A 22,335-nucleotide genomic window follows, 5' to 3' on the forward strand; every position below is an offset into this window, starting at 1 on the left:
GAACAGAGCAGACTAAAGTGGAGTCATCTGCATATTGCACTATTTTAGTATTAGGAATGGCGGTGTGAAAATCATTGATAAATATATTAAAGAGCATTGGTCCTAGTATGGACCCCTGGGGAACCCCGGTAGGGGTAGGAAGGAAGGTAGAGGTACCAGTTTGCCATTTCACAGCCTGAGATCTGTTAGAGAGATAACTGTGGAACCAGGTAAGGCAGTTTTGAGAGAGATTGAGGTTAGAGAGATGATTCAGAAGGTGAGTATGGGAGATGGTATCAAATGCTTTGGATAGATCTAGGGTGATGGTGGAAACAATTTCTCCAGAGTCATGAGCAAGGTTTATTATGTCTAAAAAAGAGAGGAGAGCAGTTATTGTACTATGTCCAGGATGGAAGCCATGTTGGGTAGGGGTAAGGAGTTGATTATTGATGAGGAAGAGCATGAGTTGGAGATGGATGCATTTTTCAAGGATTTTTGAGACTGGTGAAAGAATGGCTATGGGTCGGAAGTTAGAGATGTTATTATTTTTGCCTCCTTTGTGGAGGGGCAGGATAAAGGCTGCATGCCACAATTTAGGGACATATGATTCCTGTATGGATCTATTGATGAGAATGCTGATGGGGATGGCGATACCATCTGCGGCAAGCTTTAGAAAGAGTGAGGGAATATTGTCAGGGGCATTGGAGCATGGCTTAAGTTTAGAGAGAAGCTTTTTGATGTAGGAGGTTGAGATGGTTTTAGATAAAAAGTGGGGGGAGGATTGGGAGTGGGGGGTTGAGGAGAGGAAGGGGCAGTTGGATTGAGTGGAAGGGAGGAGATCTGGTTGGGGAAGGTCTTAGTGAGTTCAGCTATAGAGTTAGTAAAAAAGGAGTTGAAGAGGGTAGCAATTTCAGTATCAGTTTTTTTGTTGTCAGGACAGGGATTACTTTTGGTACCTGGATGCAAAAGAGAGTTAATGGAGTTCCAGAATTGTTTGGGATTTTTGGGGTGGGTAGACTGAAGTTTAATATAATATGAATTTTTTGTCTTTTGTAACATGCTTTTTGGTTAAGTTGCAGAGTTGTTTATATTTTTGGAAGGTAACAGGGTGTTTATTTTTGTTGTAAAGTTTCCAGGTTTTGTCTCTTTGTAGCATAAGTGTTTTGGTGTCTTTAGTTAGCCATGGCATGGAGTTGGGTTTTATTCATTTTATTCTAGGTGGGGCTTGAGTGTTTAGGATGCTCAGGAAGGTTGTATTGAAGAAATCTATGGCGTTATCTAGTGGAAAAGTTTTTAGGTTGTCCCACTTTGTTAGTGTAAGGGTTTTGGAGAATAAAGAAGGGTTAAAATTTGTAAGATTACGAGTATGGGTATATTGGTGTTGGTGAGGGGAGGAGTGGGTAGCTCAGTGAATGATGGCTGGGAGATGGTCACTTATGGTGTCTGGTAATAAACCAGAGTATGAGATTTTATTAGGGTGGGAGACTAAGATCCAGTCCAGAGTGGACCCTGGGGGGTTGTTTCTATTAGGTCTGGTAATACCATTTATTAGTTGAGTGAAATTAAGAAGATTGATAGATAGGGAGGGATTGTTGTTATTGATTCTATTCCAGTCAATGTTCACATCACCTAATATGTATGTCTCAAGCTTAATGTTAGCTGAGGCCCATAGAAGAATGTTTTCTAGAGTGGTAGTATTATTTCCATGGGGGATATAGATGGCCATAACACAAATACTTTTATATTTATTCAGTTTTAAGAATTCCTATGACTAGTTCAGCATTGCTGAACTGAGGAATAGGGTTTTGGTAAGGAGTTTATGTCCATTACTATGTCAACAGGCCTTGGTTCATTACTACCCTCTTGTAGGATACTGGCATGGCTCACAGACTCCATGTGTGCTCACACTTTGCAGGCATCAGCCAACACTGTTAGCCACAGACAGTCAGTATTCACTTGTATCATGGTTAAATGGATTCCAAGCAGTAGAGGACCCAGGTTTGAGCATGTTGAACACTGCTGCTTACAGATCAGCTATTGGAGGCGGATGTCCCTACAGGTTCATAGGTTCATAGATATTTACTAAGATAACGACCACAAGAGCCTTTTTAAGCCTAGCCATGTATCCCAAATCTCTGATGAGTTCTGATACCTTTGATAAGTGTAGGCATGGACCTGGGAGATGAACCATTTACAGGTTACCTGTTTGCATCAGAGACATAGGTGCCAAACCAGGGATGAGTTTACGGTTTCCCATCCAATTGTCCAAGTTGTACTTGAATTTGATTAGGGAGGAACTCTGCTTCACATGGATAGGGAGCTTGTTCCATAGATGGGGTAGTCTCTGTGATACATACCTCTCTCTCCAGCAGGTCCTATTTATATCACAGGCAAGGTTTAGGTCTTTAGAATGGGTAATTCTGGTATTGTTTGTTTTTGTGGATATGCAGGAGGTCCATCAAAGTGGGGTCTGACAATGCCCTGTATGCCAGGCATAGATCTCCCCTCAAAAGCCTGAATACAATACTGAGGCGGTCTGCATAGGACATAGTACTTATGCCCTGTATTCTTTTAGTGAGGAACCTATGTGGAAATTCCAGTTGTTGGATATGCATGGTTAGGTACATATCAAAGGGAGCACTGTACTCAATGATAGGTCTGATGAATGCAAAATGCAGTGGATTGATGACTTCCTTGGACTTAGATGTCATACCTTTGTTTATACATTGCACAACACAGAATTATTTCCTTACCATTGTAGACACATGATGATCAAAGGCTAGATTACTATCTATGTGTGTCCCTAAGTCCCTGACTACTGGGTCAGCTTTAAGGAGTGTGTTGTCAATATGATAGTTACCAGGGATAGATGACTTCCCAAAGGATACTATTATGCATTTCTTGGCATTTAGTTTTAGTCCATGATTCTGACACCGGTTGTTTGTCTGTGTCAGCATGTCCTGGAGAACATTTGTGTCAGTATGAGAGTCAATGACAGCTCCTAATTGGCAATCATCTGGAAATGTAGTCAGCCAGAGACCACTGACATTGGCCTTGACTTATGAGAAGTAAAAGCCAAAAAGGAGCGGTCCAAGGACTGATCCCTGAGGGACTATACTTGTGACTGGCCTCTTTGTAGAGGTGGACTCCCCAATTCTAACTTCCTGGGTCCTGTCTGTGAGCCAGTTGGCTATCCACTGGGTGACATATGGGTTTGTACCTAACCTCTTGAGTTTGTCAACAATGCCTGAGTGGGGTATTGTGTCAAATGCCTTGGCCAGGTCAAGGTAGGCAGTGTGAAAGATTTTGCCCTCATCCATTGCTTTGGTGGCCTTCTCGAAGAAGTCCACCAGGTTGAGTAGGCATGATCTGCCCTTTACGAAACCAAACTGGGTTGGGTCCAGTGTCTGGAGGTTTACTGTATCTCTACTGATCATCTCCATGATAATTCTTTTCATGGCTTTACATACAAGACTAGTGAGACTTATGGTTTCCAGGGTCTGCAGATGGCCCACCTTTGTGCAGAGGGATGACTATTGCCTTTCTCCATTCATAAGGCATGAAGCCTGTTTGGAGGCTACAGTTAAATAGTAATTCCAGAGGCCCTGATAGGTCATGTTTCATGCTATTCAGAAGGCATCCTGGGATATTGTCTGGGCCCACTGATGCAGTGTTCTTGGTCTAAGAGCATTAAGGACCTGTTCCCTAGTGATAGTCAACTATGTTAAGTATGTGTGCAATCAATGGGCCACTAAGTGACCCCTACAATGATAGTACTGTGGCTGCCTAAGCAGGTGCTTTGTAAATGATGCCTGAGTGAGGATATAGTCAGATGACTTGGTTCAGTACAGGGGGTTGTATGCCCTGATGTCCCCTCACCCAGGTCTTTGGTAACTGCCTCGGAAATGTCCACCACATTTAATGGTCATGATCCCCCTGTCAGACATCAAAACTGTGTATAGTCAACTGTATGTAGATCACATATATGTGTGCTGATCAGCTCCATGATTGTCCCTATGGCCATAGAAATATGGATACTCAGGCAAAGAGGTCTGTAGTTCTGGTGGTCAGTGTGTTAAACACCTCTGTGCAAGGGTATAACAGTTGCCGTTGACCAGTCAGCTGGGGTCCAGCCAGTGGTTGCAGTATGACTGCAAAGTGTTCCCAATGGTGTTTGTAGTCCATGACACATCCCATGTAGAATGCAGCCTGGAATGTTAGCATGCCCAATAGATGATGCATATCCTCCATAGAGAGACAATTTATGATCTGCTCTGTAGACATAGATGTTATGCGACAGGGTTTAAGAAAGTACAGTTGTGTACACTTACCATAAATGTAGATGTTCGAGTGTATTCACTGTTGCAGTCCTAACTAATGGGTTATCCAGCTCCCGGTAGCCCTCGATCAGCCAGAATACCAAAGATAAGTAAAAATTACATCGGCTGCTGTTGGTTGTAAAGGATGTCAGGGAGTCCGATACAAAAGGATGCAGCTGATGTCACTTCCTCAATCTTTCTTGCCATAACAGTCAGAAGCCCCCAGAAATAAGGCTAAACCAAAAGCAATTTTGGCAAATAATATCCAATTCAGCCTGCACCTCAGGAAAAGAGAATAGGAGAGGACCAAAAAGGGGGGAAGGAGGGAGGGAAACCAGGACTGCAACAGTGAATACACACAAACATCTACATTTATGGTAAGTGTACACAACTGTACCATTTTCATTGTGTTCCACTGTTGCAGTCCTAACTAATGGGTTGATTACCAAAGCCCAGAGGAAAGGGAGGAGGAACCAACAGAATCAAGGGATGGAGATGGAGATATGCCCTTCAACACCAGCAGTGGCAAACCCTGCCCTGGCTCTGGAAAACAGAGGCAAATTATAATGTTTTGTGAAAGTGTGAACAGAAGACCATGTGTCAGCCTCCAAAATATCTTTAGTAGGGACACCCCTTAAAAAGGCTGCAGAAGTGGAAGCTGCTCTAGTCGCGTGGGTCCTGACCCTGTGAGGAGGAATCTTGCCATGAAAGGAATAACAAAAGGTGATACAATGTGCAATCCACTTGGAAATGGTTTGTTTAGAAATAGCCTTGCCCTGAGCTCCAGGGGCAAAACTGACCAATAACTGAGCTGATTTCTGAAGATCTTTAGTCCTGTCCAGGTAAAAACTGAGCTGTCTGTGCACATCAAGAGAATGTATAGGATCCTTTCACCTCTATTTTGAGGCTTAGGAAAGAAAGTAGGAAGGTGTATGGACTGATTAAGAGTCAAGCTAGAAACCACCTTAGGCATAAAGGAGGGATTGGTTCTCAAAGAGACCCTGTCTGTATGGAAAATAATAAAAGGCTCCACAGCCATTAAAGCCTGCAGCTCTGAAACCCTCCTTGTTGAAGTTATAGCCAAGAGGCAGCCAGTCTTCCAAGAGAGAAACTTTAAATTTGCAGTGGCAGCTGGCTCAAAAGGAGGAAGAGTGAGTTTCTCTAGAACAAAATTAAGATCCCAGGCTGGAGTAGGTGCCCTTCTGGGAGGTTTTAAGTTGCAAGCACCTCTGAGAAACATTTTCATCAGGGAATGAGAGAAAATGGGTTGTTCAAAAGAACAATGAGCAGAAATTGCTGAAGCATGGAGCTTGATAGAGGAAAAAGAAAGACCACCCTGAAGCAATTCAGCAAGGTATTCCAGGATCAGAGAAAGGGTAGGCTGAGAAGAAGATTCCCTTTCTAGCCAGCAGCCAGTGAGAGAGCCTTTCCCATTTGCCAGTGTAGGACTTCCTAGTGCTAGGCCTCCTGGCTTCCCTCAACACATCAACCACCTGCTGGGAAAGGGAAGAAGATAAGGAAGGAGTCATACAATGAGCCATGCTGCCAAATGGAGGGACTGAAGATGAGGATGCAGAATGATTCCCTCTTCCTGAACCAAAAGATCTGGCTTCAGAGGAAGATGCCAAGGAGGAAATTGGGGGAGACTGCAAAGCAGTGGATACCAGTGCTGTCTGGGCCAGTCTGGAGCTATGAGAATAGTCCTTGGTCGTTCATCCCTGATCTTCAATAAAACTCTGGGCAGAAGAGGAAGAGGAGAGAAAACGTAAACTGAAAGCAACGTCCAAGGGAAGGACAGAGCATCCACTCTCCAGGCTCTGCTGTGATGCTGTCTGGTGCAAAACAGAGACAGAAGATGGTTGTCTGGGGAGGAGAAAAGATCCACCTGAATTGTGCCCCAACACTGAATGATGCTGTGAAAGACTGCTCTGTTCAGCTGCCACTCGTGAGGATCCAGGGTTCGCCTGCTCAACTGGTCTGCCAAAATATTGAGCCTTCCTGGAAGAAACTGAGCTAGGAGATGCAGCCCAGGGATGCTGCCATGGACCAAAGATTCATGCTTCGTCTGCACAGGGGGTAAGAATGAGTCCCTCCCTGCTTGTTGATGTACCACATGACTGTGGTGTTGTTTGTTCTAACAAGCAGGGTCGCTGGAGAAAGAAGATGCTTGAAAGCTAGTAAGGCCTGCTGAACTGCAATCAACTCTTTTAGATTTATGTGCATTTGCATCTGCTGGGTGTTCCGCTGTCCCTGTATGCATCTGCCATCCAGGTGTGCTCCCCAGATGTAGTCCGATGCATCTGTAGTCAGAACTTGAGTGGCAGGAGGTGTTCAGAAGGGCATGCCTTTGTTTTGTAGACAGGCTGTTGCCCTCCATAGAAGCTCTGTCGGCAGAAATGGAAGCAGTGGGATCATCATATCCAGCTCCTCTGAGTTTTGACACCAAATGTTCTTGAGGTACCATTGCAATTTCCTCATATGCAGTCTTGCATATGGAATCATGAGAATACAAGATGCCATGAATCCCAGAGCTTGCAGGTATTTCCTTGCAGGGAGCTGGGACAGGTTTGCCAAGTCCTTGAAGTAAACTGAAAGAGTTGTCTGCTTCTCCTGGGTGAGATATATCATCTGGGCGGCTGTGTTCAGACTCACTCCCAGGAATGTTATCTCCTTGGATGGTACCATTTTTGATTTTTCCTCATTGAGAGTGTAACCCAGGGAAGAGAGAAGAGTCTTTACGAATTCTAGATCCTTTAGTAGCTGCTCCTGAGAACTTGCTTGAATCAGACAGTCGTCCAAGTATGGGAAAATCTGAATTTTCTTCTGCCTGTAAAAAGCAATGACTGGGGCCAGACACTTTGTGAAGACTCTGGGAGCAGTAGATAAGCCAAAGAGCAGCACATAGAATTGATAATGTTGCTTGCCCACTCTGAAACGAATATACTGCCTGCAACTTTCCCCTGATAGGGATGTGCAGATGAGCCTCTTTGAGATCCAAGGTTACCAGCCAGGAATCCTTTTCTAGCATCAGTAGCAACTGATGCAGAGTGAGCATTTTGAACTTTGGAATTACTAGAAAAGAGTTCAGAATGGAAAGATCTAGAATAGGACAACCAGGTGCTTTTTTTTTGGAACTAGGAAAAGCCTGGAATAAAATCCCTGGCCTACCTACTGAGCAGGAATTGATTCTATTGCTCCCAGATGAAACAAAGACAAAATTTGCTTTTCTACATCTGCCCTTTGGTTTGGAGGAACATCTGGGAATCCCTTGGGAACTGGAAAGATGTGGAAAGAAAAGTTGTGCCCCAGTGACACTGTTCTGAGCACCCATTTGTTGTCTGTGATAGAGGCCCAGACATCTGAAAAAAGGGCCAACCTTCCCACTAAAGGACTCTCCAGGCAAGCAAGAACAGTCAGAAGTTGTACAAAGTCATTGAGAGTGTTTCGACTGAGATGCAGGCTTAGAGCTTCCCGCCTTAGAAGTGGAAGCCTGCCACCGCCTAGGCCTTTGAGGGGTAGCTGCCTGCCCCCTAGAAGATTTGTAACCTCTAGTCCTGGAATGGTTCTGTCTGCTGGTATCAGGAAAGGTCCAACTCTTGGAAGGGTAATTCCTGCTAAAGCGAGGGAGTTGAACTTGCAGAAAATCCTTAACAGTTTGCATGGACTTGGCCTTATCCTCTATCATCTTAAGTACCTCTTCAGCTTTGCTGCCAAAAAGATTGTCTTTATGCAAAGGTACATCCAAAAGCTTAGCCTTGACAGGTTCTGGTAGAGGCTGTTCTCTGAGCCAAGCATGCTTTCTAATAACAGATCCAGTAGCCATAGCCCTACTGGAGGCCTCAAGGATGCCAAAACCACAATGCAAACTGACCAGAGTGACTGAATTCAACAAATCCTGCATGTCTTTACTCTCTGCCAAAGGAGGTACACTTGCTATCTTAGACTTAATAGCCTCCAAGGTGTGCTGTTGGTACTTCAGCATATGAAAAAGGCAATTGGTAGCCCTAATAGCTAGGGTGGCAGATGTATAAACTTTCTTGCCCCACCTATCTAGGTTCCTAGATTCCCTGTCTGAAGGAACAGGATTCCTAATAACAGTGACCTTAAGTCCTTTAGGGCCCTGAGAAATAACCTTTGGATCCACCAACGGGTTCCTGCAAAGAAACAGATGAGAATCAGTGACTCTGTAGTATCTGTCAGGTTTCCTGGGAGCAGGGAGAACCGAATTTGGAGACAAGGAATTTTGCAGAAAAACATCAACAACTTCCAACACGGGGGGGAATAGCAAGAGGCTTATGCTGAGGTAAATCCAGAAACTCCCTAATCCATTTCTTAGATTGGGGATAATTCTGGCTCTCCCATTTAAAATGTTCCCTGAGGGTAAGTGTCACCAAAAGAGAAATCCTCTGGAGGAGAGGCCGAAGGGATGGTCTCCTCTGCATCTGAATCCTCAAAGGGAGAAAAAGCCTGAGAAAATTCCTCTTCATCAGTAGAAATGCTGGAAGAATCAGACCCTGAACAGGACAAAACCTCAGGAGAAACATCCCTACTCCTTTTAGGAGGATGAGGCTCAGAACCCCTAATAAGAGTTAACAAATCATTAGCCATTTTAACCATTTGGGTTTGAGGGGAACTAGAAGGAACTGGAGCCTGCCTTTTCACAGGCTTATGAATGGAAGGTTTACCTGCAAGCCTGAAGGACTCAGGCGGCCTGGCAACCGCCAAAGGAGCAGCAGGAGTCGAGGGAAGAAATTTGCTGTTGGAGCACAAAATGGAGGCCTCGGACCCCGGAGTCAACTTAGCGGTTCCAGCTCTAGCAGAAGAGGTGACCAGTGACAGGTCAGAAGACAAAATGAAGGCCGAAGTCCTAAGGGACTCTGACTCAGTCAAGGCCTGCAGTTGTACATCTGTGGACTGTAGGGACTGCGAAAGCGTCTCACTGGCTCCTGCCTGACTGACGACCAACTTAACTTCATCCGAGGACTTAGTTTGCAGAGGCCTGCCACCGTCCTTGTCCTTATGCTTCTTCAGAATATCCAAAGCCTGAAGACCGGCAGATGCCATACCAACGAACTTAGGCCAAACTCCAAAATGCCTAGTCAAAACTTAGCCCGATGACGGATAGTATGCAGATTAAAGGAGGCACAGATATCACAATTGGGAATGTCGTGGTCAAGGCCTAAACAGATAATGCAATAGGAATGAAAATCTCTATGGGCAATCTGCTTTCCACAGGTAAGGCAATTATTAACCTTTTCTGACATTTGTTAAGGCAAGAAAAGAGGATCCCTAATGGGGTACTTAGCTGTAGTAGACTTCAACTCTTGTAGTCGGAAACCAACCAAAGTAATCTGCCGACTGGCACTCATGCATGAAAAGCTTCTGCTTCGGGTTCCACGGCAAGGAAGACTGAGGAAGTGACGTCAGCTGCCTCCTTTTGTATCAGACGCCCTAACATCCTTTACAACTGACAGCAGCCAATGTAATTTTTACTTACCTTTGGTATTCTGGCCAATCGAGGGCTACCAGGAGCTGGATAACCCATTAGTTAGGACTTCAACAGTGAAACACGATGAACATTGTCATGTGTCACATGTGGTGGGGACAGGGAAGTGAAGTTGACGCAGAACATTGTGGGAGTACAGGTTAGCTAAGGATACAGACCTATTCTATGTGGCATCATTAAGTATGAGTTCAACAAAATCGGGGCCTGTCCTTTGAGGTTGCACATGTAACTACACTGTACATTGTGGTTCTCCTTTGTGTGGGTGGCTAATTTTGTCATTTACTTTGTCCACACAACACCACAACAACACTATATGGTTGTTGTAGCTGAGGAGGTTGTGTCATAATTTTAGCGGGGGTATCCTCACCCCAACTGTCACACAGCAATGTTCAGCTCCTATTGTACAACCTGATAATGGCAGTTGTCCACCAGGCAGGTCTGCTGTGCAATGAGAAGCCTGTGTTCCTCCTGTCAGGTACAGCCAAATTCATACAGTTGTAATGCTGCTGCCATAATGTATGGGTGTACAGCTCTGCATACTTTCCATCGCATCAGAGGGGGTTGGTGCAGTCAAGCTATCAAGCTATGTAAACCATCCCACAGGAGGTAAAAAATGGCTTTATTGAAATATATGTCTGTATTGTCTGCAAGGGGGGTTAGTGCTAGTAGCTTTAATGGCACTGATCTGTCATCAGATCCCATCAGGGAGGACCTCACATTGGGGGGCTGCAGTGGTTACCCATATTGGTAAACACATGGTGCAATATGTTGGCTCAGCTTGGGGGGATATCACGAAATTGCTCCAGGACATCTAGTTAAGGACATAGACTAACCTTTGGGCAAGTGAGCTGCAGCACAACTGAGCAACACAGCTGGTGGTCACTTAATGCCACCCCACAACATGGTGTAATGATATATCTTGATAGACACATGTACACATAAATACGCACAGTGGGTGTCTGGATACATGGAGCTGCTCCTGTAGCCAGCTATTGCTTGATTATGTGCCCTTCCAGTACTGAATGGCACCTGCATTGTCTCCAAGAAATCACAGTGTTTCACAAAATCTGGATGAGCATCTATCCTTAATGAGTATGTATACATCACCTGTGTTACCTTGAACAGTTTCATTTTGAGGTGTGAGGATGTGGATGGAAGTGTGGTCTGGTATGGTTGTGGTGCTGTCCACAACCTTGAACCAGATATCGTTGACTGCACACGTGTCTGTATAATTCAGGTGGGGACACATTCCACAGAGTGGGGTTCAGTGTTGCCATACCCACCGTGTAGCAGCATAACCATGATGTTGTATAAAGGTGGTGTTCTCATTGCCAACTTTTCCCTGAACAGTGCATTTAAGATGTATTGTGGGGGTGTCAGTAACCATGGCCGTTACTCCAAATCTCAGGGGTGAGAGATGAATACCATCACTGGCAAACCATTGATGTCTTTTGAACAAGGCATCCCAGGCAGACATGTAGTAGATCCCCTGACAATGAAATCACTTGCTAAGGCAATTATTGACTTCCATCAATTCCCGTGTGTATGCAGCCATCATCCCAGGTGAGTGTCAACTGCAGCTATAAGGTATGTGTATACCCGCAAGAGACACAGACTGGCTAAGCACAGTCATGTGTCTGCATACAGGCCAGTGATGTATGTCCCTAGTCGTGCACACCTGCAGGAAATATGATGTCAATATGTTAACTGATATCCCTTGAATTGTGGCAATGTGTGTCAAGGCCTATTGTGTCAACCTAGAGACAGCTAATTATAATCCGTCCCATATGAAGCCACTTGACACAGACATCAATGTGTCTCACAATGCAATGACCTCTAAGAGGTGTGATTTTGTGTTTTGCCTTGGGTGTTTGACAGGTGAGAGAGTGCTGCATGCAGTATTATGTGTACTGTGCACTCCAGAGTCAGGATTTTCTGGGGGTGCCTTTTTGGCAATGTACCTGGTAAGGAGCTGTATACATGCAGGTCTGTGTGATGTGGGTGTAAAAGGTGCAGGATGTGAGCTGTGCATGTTGGCATAATGCTCATTGCCATATCTAATGACTATTGGTGACATCATGGCAGCAAGGTTTGAAATGCAGTCATATCTGTCACACAATGTTTGTGTGTCATAGGAGTAGAGGGGTGGGGACACTTCCAGCACCTCAGCAGCAGGTCCTGCAAAGGTAGGGCCATGCTGTCAACCCTTGGGGTTGACAGCCTGATATGCAGTGTTTGTAGACACACCTTGCATTGAAGATGTGGATGCCCATGCATGCATACAGCACTTGTTCAACTTTGCTGAAATTACTCTGGCCTTGCAAGCATACAGTGCCTGTCATGCAACTAGACAGCACACTGGTTGTTGTGTGACATGATGTGGGAACACAAAGTGTGTCGGGTACATAACTCTACACTATGACATGCCTAGGACATGCGGCAGGTGGACACAGTGGCCTCACAACCATGTCATGCAGATATGCACCAGTAATCTTTTGAAAGATAGGATGCATGAAGTTCTGTGAAAGTGTCACTTACGATGGCTCACCGCCAGTGTGCTGATTGTTACAGCAAAACTAGACATCTATGTAAATGAACATTGTACATTATATTGGGGTGCTACAGCAGTGCTACTAATCCCCCTCTTGTCAGTTCCCTAGTGACATACCACCATCCCTCAAACAGATGGCATAACACATGCAAGAGCCAATTGAGTGCCCAGGTTGCTAATCAAGGCATCTACTTGGAAAAGGGTATGTGAAGCCTACAGAGCCTTTCATGATGTGGGACAGCTATGTGGATGAACAAAAAGTCTGTGTCCTGCATGTCATCATGAGCTTCATAGTAACATTTTATGTGTCATGACAGAAAACATATTGGAGCATGGTATCCTATGTGAGAGTGCTATTGGTCAGACCACCATTAGAAGTTGCCAGGTACAGGCAATTCTGTGAACTCCCCTGCTTTCCACAGTCTTCACAAAATAATTGTGTCCTTCCAGTACACACCTATTGGGTAGCATCCAACTGCAGAATACCTGTGTAAAATCCCCATCTTACTTTCAAAGGGTATATATATTACACTTCCCTAATGTGTTTGTCTGCACTCTGTACACACACCTTGGATGACTCTCTTCTTGGAACATGCTGGAAGCAACTGCAATACTTAGTTGCATAAAGGACAAGTAGCATGTAGTGCCAAACAGTGTCCCCAGATCTCTGAGTCATGTGACATGAAATGCCATGAAAGGAGTTAGCATGGATATGAGCAGTAACACTGTTGTACACCTACTGACACTGGACCACACACTGTTTGTTATGCTCAAGGCCAAATCATGCCTACCGTCTCTAACTGGTGGACCTCACTGAGTGTTACACTATTGTCACTCTCCTACTTTGGACACAATAGATGAGTCTTTGTGGGTTCTGTTCAAGCAGCTTTATTATATACAAACGCATTACAATAGACGTTTACTGACTTTAACTTAACTAACTTGTATACAAACTAACTATTGCAAATACACATGCTCACTCTCTGGCTGCACTCTCAAAATGGCACTAGGAATACCACATGCCCTGTATTTATTTGTGCAGACCCAGCTCCTGACATGCTTCTTAAAGCTATAGCACATACAGTCTAATCTACATTTTCCCTCTTTGAGAAATAGATCATGTAACGTTATGAATCTATTTGGCATTCAGATATTATAAGTATTTTTTGTCATGCGGTTATACAGGGCTAGGTACATAGATACAGTCATGTCCATGTTGCTGCATATTTCACACTGGGCTTGGATATTCTTTATATCATGTGACATAAAACTGGGATTTAGGTTTAGCAACTGGAGCTGTCTCTATAGAATGTTCAACCTTAGAAGTATTTGGAACATCCTAATGAATGGAAATAGAGGTTGAAATACACTCTGGGATGGAAACAACATCTGGTTCGCTCTGAGATCTAGAGCCTGTATCACAGGAACAATGTTGCGATGATGATTCTGGTACAAGAAGAAGATGCTGTGATTTCTTCTGTACTCCACACCCTCGGATTCTACAAGGTAGGATCTCTGGTCAGCACACATGCCTGTAACTTGACCAATCTGGTCAAAACCTTTTGCTGTTTGTATCCTCACTGTCTCTCCTTCCCTCAACAGATGAAGAAATCTGCTAGATTTATCATAACTGGACTTCTCGATGGAATGCTTCTTGAATAATTGAGAATTGATGGTTTTGTTGCTCTTAGCTTCAGGCCTCAATAAACGGGAACTAATAGGTAGCGTCATTCTGGTTTGCCTGGATAGAAGACTTTGAGAGGTAAGCCAAGTATTTTGTGACAGGGTATTTTTCTGAGATTAAGTAAATTCAAAAAGACATCAGTATTGCCACACTTTGACCTTTCAAGTAATTGCTTCGCACTCTGCACTGCAGGTTCAGCTAGTCTATTTGACTGTGAATGTTCAGGACTGCTAGTAACATGTACAAAGTCCCATTCTCTTGCAAATTTCTGAAACAACTGACTAGTAAATTGAGTACCATTATCAGAAATAACTTTGTGTAGACCACCATGGACTGAGAAATGATGTTTCAACTTAGTAATAACAGTAGTGGATGTTAGGTTAGGTAGTAAATCAATCTCAAAGCAATTCGAATAAGAGTCTACCAATACTAAGTAGTGTTGATTGTTCCACTCGAAGATATCAGTGGCTACTGTTGACCAAGGTAGTTCAGGAGCTTGACTTAGATAAACTGGTTCTCTCTGCAAATGCAGTTTAGTACCATTGCATACTGAACAAGAAGAAAGTACTTTATCAATGTCTTTCAGTAACGGCAGCCAAAATACTAGTTCTCTCACTCTTCTCTTAGTGGATGCGGAAACCTGGGTTACCACGATGCAAAATCTGGATATATTCTTGTTGTAAGGAAGCAGGAACAATAATTTTAGGACCTTTGAAAATAATGCCATCTTCCATCGAGATTTCATCTCTGTAAGGAAAACATGTTTGCACTTCAGGTGGTACACTAGATCGTTTTGATGGCCATCCAATATTAATGCAGTGATTGAGCTTTTGCAAAATTGGATCAGTCTTTGTGTGATCTCTCAGTTCATCAAGCCTAGAGGTAGAGAAATTATGCACTGCCATCACATCAAAGTCAAAATTCTCTGCGTCAAGCTGTTCCGTCTTATTTCTGGGCAATCTGGATAAAGTATCAGCCAGATAAAGTAGTTTGCCTTTTGTATAGACCATTTTAAAGCTGTACTTTTGCAATTTGAGCATCATTCTTTGTAATCTTGCTGGAGCTGAATGCATAGGCTTCTTTAGAATAGTAACTAGAGGTTGGTGGTCAGTTTCAATCTGAATAGCTCCTCCGTAAATATAATCATGAAACTTGGAACATGGAAATACTATTGCCAAAAGTTCTTTCTCAATTTGAGCAGCTTACATTTCAGTTTGGATAACTGTTCTAGATGCATAAGCTACTGGTCTGTCCTCTTGAAGAATATATGCACCAAGAACAAATTTTGAAGCATCACAGGAAAGAGTGACTGGTTTATTCATATCATAGTATCTTAATGTAGGTGCCATGGCAATTTTCTGCTTAAGGTCTTAAAATGCTTTCTGGTGTTGTTCTAACCATGACCGTGTAACATTTTTGCATGTCACCTCTCTTAAAGGTGCTGTCAACCCACTGAAGTCTGGTACAAACTTTCCTAAATAGTTGACCATGTCTAGGAAATTCTGTAGAGCTTGAATATTATCTGGTGCTGGCATCTCAAGAATCGCTGCTTGCTTGGTCGGGTCTGGTCTCGGGCCTGTACTGGTAAATAAATGACCTACATATGTAACTTCTGGTAGTCTGACATTGCACTTAACAGGACTGAGCTTCAAGTTTACTTCATGTGTTCTGTCTAGAACTCTCTTTAGGTTTCTGTCATGCTCTGCTTCACCATTACCTCCAACCAGTAAATCATCTGCTATTATGGCACAAAGATAACACCCAAAAATATGCTCCATTGCACGCTGGAAGACTTCACTTGCAGAATTTATTCCAAATGGCATCCTTAGGAATCTGTATCTGCCAAACGGGATACCAAAAGTGGTTAGTAATGAGGATTTGCAATCAAGCATTACTTGCCAAAATGAACTTTTTGCATCCAAGACAAAAAACACTGGCATTCAGGATTAGAGCTGCAGCCTCTTTGACTGTGCACATTTGATAATGTAGTCTCTTCAATGCTTTGTTCAGATCTCTTGGGTCAATACATATTCTGATTTTGTCTGAGCCTTATTTATGAGCTGCTACCATAGATGATACCCATTCAGTTGGTTCTGTAACTGGACAAAGAACACCTTGCTGCTCCATTTTATCCAGCTGAGCCTTAACTTTATCCTGCATAGTTATTGGAACTCTTCTTGCTGGTCTGACTACTGGAGTGACCTCTGGGTCTAACTTCATGGAATACACAACTGGAAGTTTGCCCAACTTGTCATAGAAAACATCAGCATACTCTGAGAAAATGCTTCAGAAAAATTGGAACTAGGTTATGCACTTATGTGATGACCTTCTTTGGTAAAAGAAAGCAGATTCATTCTTAAACTGTCTTTGAGACCCAATAAAGACTGTACCAGCCTTCAGACTACATACAATAATAAGTTGTAACAGTTCTTGTTCAAACAACATAAAAGCATCACTGAGCCTTCGGTTTGAATTTCTTCACCTCCGTAAGCAATACATTTTGCACTACTAGCCACATTGAGTTGCTCATTAGTTCTCACTTTAGCAAATGTGTCCACAATGACATAAAATTACAACTTTGAACCAGTGTCTACTTTAAGCTCTGTGGATTTACCATTGATCTGGACAGTACAAAACACTTTGTTCTTTGCCAATAAATTCACTGCATCAACACTTTCACCAATTACTGATGCACTATCTACACAGAAAGTGGACCTGCAGTCTACTTGATCAACTTGCTTTTTTGTGTGACCTTTCTTTACATGCAGGGTTTGCCTGATTTGCAAAACTTCTGAAAATGGTTCGAGTTTTTTACACTTGTGACATCGCTGACCAAATGCTAAGCATTTCTCTCTTCTAGACTCATGATTGGCACCACAATTGTGACAGTTAACAATAAAGCTGGACTTGGGTTTTGCTGATTCATGCTTGTACTGCACTGAGGGGTATACTCCTTTAACTGAACTGGTCTTGGAACTTGCTGGAAAGCTAAGTGGTTTCCTTGGTGAACCAACAGGAGCTGTGGCTGCCATGTGCTTAGGCCTACTTCTGTTTGCCACATGTTGCATGCTATCTAGATTTGCTCTGCAGCCTGTTGAAACAGGTCTATAGTAGATGAGCGACCATTCCGATGTTCGAATCATAGATGGTCGACATCATATGATCAAACGTCGGAAAGGTCGAAGGTGAAAGTCAATGGCTTTTCATGCACAGAATGGGAAATTTTCCCTTTCTGCTCTGAAGTGCGTTCTCGGAGTTGGTATATTTAAGTAGGGGGGTGTGGGGGGTGCAGGGGGGCTTGCCCCCTGCTCAGAGCAGTAAGATAAGTTTTTATTTTTTTTTTATTTTATTATATAGTTGATGTTTCAAACTTCACTCATATGAGTTTGCTCATGTGAGGTTTGAAGTTTTGAAACTTCGACTATATATTATAGACCCCAAAACCATGCTCTTGTCACTCGCAAACATACTTGTGTGCTTTTCTGTCACCTCATGGATTTGACAAATCTCTATGGCTTTACTCAATGTTAAATCACTGTCATGAAGCAAAATCTTTCTCACAGCTGCACTTTTAATACCAGATATGAGCTTGTCCTTTATTAACTCATCTTTTAAGTCACCAAACTGACACATTTTGGCTTTGTTTCTCAGGTCAGTAATATAAGCTGCAAAAGTTTCCCCTGGTTTCTGATCTCTCATGTAAAACTTATGCCTCTATAATGTAATATTTGTCTGGGGGTTACACATTTCTCTGAACTTGCGCTTCAAACACTCAGGCTCTTCCCTTGATTCAGCCTGTATGACAATATGACGAGTTTCACCTTCTCCCTCATACACTGCTGGTGCATACACAAATGAATGCTCTCTTTCTATGCCCTCTGATCCAGTTAAGTTTAGCAAAATGAATGCCCTGGTGTAAGCATCTTTATCTGAATAAGCCGCTTGTATAAAAATATTGTACTCTTTCTCAAATATTCTCCAGTTCTCTGCAATATTCTGATCAAATACAAGTGTTAAGGGCTTTCGAAATCCGTCTGCCATATTAACACATACCAGTGAAGGCTTTTGCAAATAAGTGTGAACACATACACATATGCCAGAAATTTATGCCAGTATTTGCAACTTTACCCAATAGCACAATAAGCCTCTGTATAACTGAACCTTGCAAAATAAGTCTCTCGGGCACTGTAATACTCTTGAAGTTACTGTACTGCAAGAAATCACCTCTTATCAGTGTAAGAAACATCAAATAACTGAATGATGCAAATGAACTGGGCAAGTGGAGCTCAGAGTCAATAATATTTCAAATTAATTGCACTTTGTGAATATACTGTACACAGCACACTGAAATTTCCCCAAAATGGTGGTACCTTGCTAGGCAATTCTTTACAGTGGAAGAAAGACTCTGTAATGGCGGCACTTTGCAAATAGACAAACCCAGCACAAGAAACTTTTTGAAATGGCTATATTTTGACTGCACTTCATGAAATAGTTGCACTTTGCACACATATAAACCCTTCAGAATACATGCACAGTTTTGAGCACACAGTGTAAGCACTTTTACACACTTTGAGAAACTTCAAATAACTCTAGATGTTCTTCATCTCACATTGCTGCAGTCCTAACACTTGGGTAGTCCGCTGTCCACGGTCGGCCCGAATATCAAAGTATAAGGCTGACGTCGGTCAGGGCGCATTTAACTGACGTCAGGACGTCAGGGTACAAATGCGCATGACCGGCGTCATATCCTCAGTCTTTTTTGCCGCATGGTCCGATGCAGAAGCAGCATTGCAAGTGCCGGTTGGCGTTCTGAGATTTTTCTATTTAGAAGTTTCAGACCGAGTTCAAAGTTGGCAATATTTTTGTTTTTCTTGCCTCAGTCATTTTACGGATGTCAGAAAAAGTTAATAATTCTTGTGGGAAACAGATGCATAGAGATTATCATACTTTGTGTATTCCTTGCTTAGGGCCTGAGCACGGCGTTGTTGGCTGTCGCTCTTGTGCTAGATTTAATAAACGCACTATAAAGAGAAGGTTGGATTGTGCAAGGTTAGTCTTTGGGAAGCGGTGCAATTATAAAATACCGTCGGATGCTCGGCCTTCCTTGAAGAAGCGCAAGGACAAGACAGTTAAGCCTAGGCTAGAAGAACCGTCTGTGCGGACCGGTTCTTTAGAGGTGTCGGTGGAGCGGTGGCTCCACCGGAGATTTCTTTGTGTTCACAGAGTGAAACTTTATTATTGCAAGATGTGGCCTCTCAGGAGGCAAGTCAGGCTGAGGGGCTTCTCAGGTTACTATCCCTCCCTTCCTAAGGTGGTTAGGCCCTCTCCTTCTGTTACTAAGGCTTCTCCCAGGGCAGGCCAGGTTTAGCTTCAGTTGGTGTTACCCCTAGCTCTTCAGGTACTATGCCCAAGAAGCATATGCTTAAAATGGCAGAAGATTTGATTACTTTGATTAGGGGTTCTATGCCCCTCCTGCTAAGAGACCTAGGGTGGAGCCTGAGCTGGGGGTTTTGAGCAAGCTTCAGATGTTTCAGAGTCTTGGCTGAAGACTTGCAGGAGTACTCTCCTTATTCTGATTCTGATGTGGATGATTCTACTCCTTCTGCTACTCCTCCTGAGGATTTTTCTTTTCTGAAACTCTTCATTCCATGAGGGAGCATTTTAAGTGGGAAGGTCAGGACTTCTCTGATTCCAGGAAAAGGCTTAGGGAATTTCTGTTTTTACCCCAGCATAGGCCTTTGGCTATACCTCCTGTTTTGAATGTAGTGGAAGATGTTTTTACAGAGGCTTCTCTTAATCCTGATTCTTTGCCTCCTGCTCCTGTTAAGCCGGATAGGTATTACAGGGTGCCTGACGTTCACAAGTATCTTTTTAAAAGTCCTAGGGCAGACCCAGAGACTGTTAGCCAGGGGCCTAAGGGTGTTAAGGCTTCTGTTGTTAAGAATCCGATTCCTACAGATAAGGAGGCTAGGGCCTTGGATAGACGGGGAAAGAAAGTTTATACTTCTTCCACTCTTGCTATAAGGGCTCTGAATTGCCAGTTTCACATGTTGAAATACCAAAACTATCTCCTTTCACAATTGAAGTCTAAGGTTGATGCTCTGGCAGTTGGTATTGATTGTAAAGAGTTGCAAGATTTAGTCCATGTTTCTGAACAGGTGGGTAAGCATTCTTTGCAATGTGGTTTTGATGCTGTACAGGCCTCGTCTAGGGTGGCTGCCACTGGGACTGTTCTTCGCAGGCACGCCTGGCTAAGGGATCAGAATTTGTCTGAACATGTTAAAACAAGGATTTTAGATGCTCCTTTACAATCTGACGTGTTGTTTGGGCCTCCTGTTGAGACAGTCTTAAAGAAAATGGAAGACAAGGCTAAGTCTATGCAGACTGTTAAAGATTTTTGCAAGTCCAGCCTCCAAAGTTTAGTAGAAATTGGCCTACTAAGGGGTGGACGTATCCTTCTTATGATTCCCAGTCTAGGGGTAGATCTAGACGTGGTAAGGGCAGAGCTCAGGGCTCTTTCCGGCCTAGAACAGGGAGTTCTCCTGCACAGGCTTCGGGTGAGGGCAGGGGTCAGTCCTTTCGTAAACAGACCCAATGACCTACCTTTTCAGCTGCCAGAGCCTGCTCGTCTGGCAGCACCTTTGGGAGGAAGGTTGGCTCTCTTCAAAGAAAATTGGAGTTTAATTACCCAGGACAAATGGGTATTGGATATCATACACCACGGCTACAGGTTTTATTTCCATACCTTGCCTCCTTTCAAAGGCATGCCAGACGTTCCTCCTCAACAAAGAATAGAGGCTCACAGACAGGTTTCTCTGTTGCTCCAGCTAGGGGCCATACAGCCGGTCCCTCTGCCAGAAGTGGGCCTAGGATTTTATTCTCGCCTGTTCCTAGTACCAAAGAAGGGGAACACGTGGAGACCAATTTTGGATTTATCTATCCTCAACACTTATCTGGACATTCCCAAGTTCAAAATGTTGGCGTTGCAGCAGCTTTTACCTCTGCTGGGCAAAGATCATTGGATGGTAACTTTGGATCTCAAGGAGGCTTACCTTCATGTTCCTATCAGACTCAGTTGCAGAAAGTATCTGCGTTTTCGAGCTGGGACTTCTCACTATCAGTTCTCTGCATTGCCCTTTGGCTTATCTACTGCGCCCAGAGTGTTCACGAAAGTTCTGGCTCCAGTGATAGCTTTCTTCAGACTAAAAGGAATACAGATCTATCCTTCTTTGGACGACTGCCTGATTCTGGCTCAAGGAAAGGAAGAGCTTCTTATTTGGAGTATGTGATAGCAGTGCTAAGATGCCTAGGGTATTCTGTGAACGAAATAAAGTCCAGTCTAGTACCCTCTCAAGACATGTGCTTTCTGGGTGTGAGACTGAATACAGCAGCCCAGATGGCCTTTTTAACCCCGGACAAACAAAAGAGTCTATCCCTTTACTTCCATCAACTATCTCATCGGTCTGGGCTGACTGCAAGGACAGTCCTTCAAGCCTTAGGGTTCATGGCATCTTGTATTCTGGTGCTTCCCAATGCCAAACTGCATATGAGGAAGCTACAATGGTATCTCAAACATGTATGGACACAGCACTGCCAGGATCTGGACACTGTCATTCCAATAATACCTTGCATTCGGAAGGAATTTTTGTGGTGGGCTCAGGAATGTCACCTAAACAAGGGACTCTCTGTGACCCGGCCAGAGGCAAGTCAGATTTTAACGACAGATGCCTCAGACAAAGCTTGGGGAGCTCATCTGAATGGAAAATGGATACAAAACAAGTGGCCTGTCAGACTACAACATCTACATATCAACATGAAGGAAATGCTAGCAGTCCAGTTTGCATTAATAGCTTTCAAGGAATTCCTTCTTCCAGGACAGGTGTTGATTCTAACAGACAACACAACTGTCATGTGGTACATCAACAAGCAAGGGGGAACGCATTCTTATCCTCTATGCAGGCAAACAATGATTTTGTGGGAGACTGCTCTTCAGTTTACAGCTCAATCTTCAGGCAAGGTTTCTGCCAGGAGCACAGAACTCCTAAGCAGATGTGTTGAGCAGACGAATTATGGATCCCCACGAGTGGAAATTGGATCCTCATGTATTTCAGAAATTGACAGTGTCATGGGGAACTCCAGACATAGATCTGTTCGCTTCTCCACTAAACCATCAGCTGCCAAAGTTTTGCACAAGAAGGTTTCATCCCACAGCTTGGAAAGTGGATGCTCTTTCTTTCAATTGGAGCAATCTTCATGTGTATGCCTTTCCACCTCTGCCTCTCCTCCCAAAGGTACT

Source organism: Protopterus annectens, chromosome 6.part0, assembly GCF_019279795.1.
Source record: "Protopterus annectens isolate FY-2018-M chromosome 6.part0, PAN1.0, whole genome shotgun sequence".
In the NCBI taxonomy this organism is placed as follows: domain Eukaryota; kingdom Metazoa; phylum Chordata; order Ceratodontiformes; family Protopteridae; genus Protopterus; species Protopterus annectens.